General features: G+C 48.9%; 1 pseudogene; it reads left to right on the top strand.

Moving 5' to 3' along the window:
* Positions 1-586: 586 nt before the first annotated feature.
* LOC120039576 lies at positions 587-1,990 on the top strand (annotated as a pseudogene).
* Positions 1,991-3,632: the final 1,642 nt, after the last annotated feature.

The raw sequence follows: 3,632 nt of genomic DNA on the forward strand, positions 1-3,632 counted from the left end.
TATTGGCTGTGTTCCATATTGGCTGTGTCCCATATTGGCTGTGTCCCATATTGGCTGTGTTCCATATTGGCTGTGTTCCATATTGGCTGTGTCCCATATTGGCTGTGTCCCATATTGGCTGTGTCCCATATTGGCTGTGTCCCATATTGGCTGTGTTCCATATTGGCTGTGTCCCATATTGGCTGTGTCCCATATTGGCTGTGTCCCATATTGGCTGTGTCCCATATTGGCTGTGTCCCATATTGGCTGTGTCCCATATTGGCTGTGTTCCATATCGGCTGTGTTCCATATTGGCTGTGTCCCATATTGGCTGTGTCCCATATTGGCTGTGTCCCATATTGGCTGTGTTCCATATTGGCTGTGTTCCATATTGGCTGTGTTCCATATCGGCTGTGTTCCATATCGGCTGTGTTCCATATCGGCTGTGTTCCATATTGGCTGTGTCCCATATTGGCTGTGTCCCTATTCCTATACTGCGCTACTATTGACCGGGTCGACAGTAGTACACTATATAGGGAACAGGGTGTAGTTTGGGACGGAGCCTTGATCAACATCAGTCAGTGGCTTGTCCTGCTGCTGTGTACTGATGCATCAATCTACTCCCCAGGCCTGCGTCCCAATCTACTCCCCAGGCCTCCCCAGGCCTGCGTCCCTATATATAGTGCACTACTTTTGACCAGGTCCCATAGGGCTCTGGTCAAAAGTAGTGCACTGTGTACAGTGCCCAGTGAAAGTCTACACTCCCTTTTGTACATTTGTCACATTTTATTGCCTTAAAATGTAAATACACAAAAACAGGGATTCATTATTTACATTTTTTTCTACAGATCTACACAACCTGCTCCACATTTTCAAAGATGTCTTGGTTGCGTCTGTCTTCACCCCCCTGAGGTGACGGAAGCACCTTTGGCAGCCATTACAGTTTTGAAAAACATTCTACCAGCTATGTACAATACTTAGGGCAACATTATATCCATTGTTTTTGTCAAAATTACTCAAGCTCAGTGAATCTGGTTAGGAGTCATTGATAGACTCATCCCTGTTGAATCCTCATGCAGACTCATCCCTGTAGAATCCCCAAGCAGCCTCATCCCTGTTGAATCCTCATGCAGACTCATCCCTGTAGAATCCCCAAGCAGCCTCATCCCTGTTGAATCCCCATGCAGCCTCATCCCTGTTGAATCCCCATGCAGCCTCATCCCTGTAGAATCCCCATGCAGCCTCATCCCTGTTGAATCCCCATGCAGCCTCATCCCTGTAGAATCCCCATGCAGCCTCATCCCTGTATAATCCCCATGCAGCCTCATCCCTGTAGAATCCCCATGCAGCCTCATCCCTGTTGAATCCCCATGCAGCCTCATCCCTGTAGAATCCCCATGCAGCCTCATCCCTGTTGAATCCCCATGTAGCCTCATCCCTGTAGAATCCCCAAGCAGCCTCATCCCTGTTGAATCCCCATGCAGCCTCATCCCTGTTGAATCCCCATGCAGCCTCATCCCTGTTGAATCCCCATGCAGCCTCATCCCTGTAGAATCCTCATGCAGCCTCATCCCTGTTGAATCCCCATGCAGCCTCATCCCTGTAGAATCCCCAAGCAGCCTCATCCCTGTTGAATCCCCATGCAGCCTCATCCCTGTTGAATCCCCATGCAGCCTCATCCCTGTTGAATCCCCATGCAGCCTCATCCCTGTTGAATCCCCATGCAGCCTCATCCCTGTTGAATCCCCATGCAGCCTCATCCCTGTTGAATCCTCATGCAGCCTCATCCCTGTTGAATCCCCATGCAGCCTCATCCCTGTAGAATCCCCATGCAGCCTCATCCCTGTTGAATCCCCATGCAGCCTCATCCCTGTAGAATCCCCATGCAGCCTCATCCCTGTTGAATCCCCAAGCAGCCTCATCCCTGTTGAATCCTCATGCAGCCTCATCCCTGTTGAATCCCCATGCAGCCTCATCCCTGTTGAATCCCCATGCAGCCTCATCCCTGTAGAATCCCCATGCAGCCTCATCCCTGTTGAATCACCATGCAGCCTCATCCCTGTTGAATCACCATGCAGCCTCATCCCTGTTGAATCCTCATGCAACCTCATCCCTGTTGAATCCCCATGCAGCCTCATCCCTGTTGAATACCCATGCAGCCTCATCCCTGTTGAATCCCCATGCAGCCGGATGATGGTATTTGATGTGAGCTATGCTTTCGAAGCCTATCATGGCTACAGATCTGAGTGGCATGGGGTGATAGTAAATTAGACAGGTTACCTTGGCGTTCTCGGGCACAAGGACTATGGTGGTCTGCTTGAAACATGTAGGTATTATAGACTGGGTCAGGGAGAGGTTGAAGATGTCAGTGAAGACACTTGCCAGCTGGTCAGCGCATGTACCGTGTACACATCCTGGTAGTACGTCTGGCCCCGCGGGCTTGTGAATGTTAACCTGTTATAGGCCTTACTCACATCGTCTACTTATAGCGTGATCACACAGTCGTCAGGAACAGCTGGTGCTCTCATGCATGGTGCAGGGTTGTTTGCCTCGAAGCGAGAATAGAAGGCATTTAGCATTTCTGGTAGGCTGGCCGTTGCTGGGCAGCTCCCAGCTGGGCTTCCCTTTGTTTCCCCCTGCCACGTCAGAGCGTCAGAGCCGGCGTAGTAGGATTCGATCTTAGTCCTGTATTGATGCTTTGCCTGTTTGATGGAATTTCTCACAAGCGTCCGGATTAGTGTCCCGCTCCTTGAAAGCGTTAGCTCTAGCCTTTAGCTCAGTTTATTTGTTTATTCATGTGTTTATTTGGATCCCCATTAGCTTTTTCCAAGGCAGCAGCTATTTTTCCTTGGGTCCACAAAAAACACAAAACATGACAGGTATCAAAAAACTGATAGACTGATAGACAGTCACACAAATTGAAAATACAACAATTTACAAATAATACAAAACATTTTTAAATAGTAATAATACAAAAAATATGACTAAATAGATGTTTGTTAGATCAGGGTTTCCCAAACTCGGTCCTGGGGCCCCCCCCTGGGTACACATGTTGGTTTCCCCCCCTAGCGCTACATAGCTGATTGATATATCAACGTTTGATGATGAGTTGATTATTGGAATCAAATGTTTCATGCTAAAAACCAAAACGTGAACCCATGGGAGGCCCCATGACCAAGTTTGGGATACCCTCTGTTAGAGTGTTGGTGTGTGTCCCCTCACAGTCCTCGCCGTTCCATGATACCCTCTGTTAGAGTGTTGGTGTGTGTCCCCTCACAGTCCTCGCCGTTCCATGATACCCTCTGTTAGAGTGTTGGTGTGTGTCCCCTCACAGTCCTCGCCGTTCCATGATACCCTCTGTTAGAGTGTTGGTGTGTGTCCCCTCACAGTCCTCGCCGTTCCATGATACCCTCTGTTAGAGTGTTGGTGTGTGTCCCCTCACAGTCCTCGCCGTTCCATGAGATGTTGTTTTAATCTTTTTTTTAAAGTAATTTTGCTGTTGGCTTGAGTAACTGGAGATGGAATGGAGTTCCATGTGATCATGGCTCTGTATAACACTGTGTGGGTGTTGCCTGTAATCCATGGCTTCTGGTTGGGATATGCACGTACGGTCACTGTGGGGAAGATGAAGCCGGTGACTGCTGTGGTAAACT

The sequence above is a fragment of the Salvelinus namaycush genome, unplaced genomic scaffold (genome assembly GCF_016432855.1).
Source record: "Salvelinus namaycush isolate Seneca unplaced genomic scaffold, SaNama_1.0 Scaffold2803, whole genome shotgun sequence".
In the NCBI taxonomy this organism is placed as follows: Eukaryota; Metazoa; Chordata; class Actinopteri; order Salmoniformes; family Salmonidae; genus Salvelinus; species Salvelinus namaycush.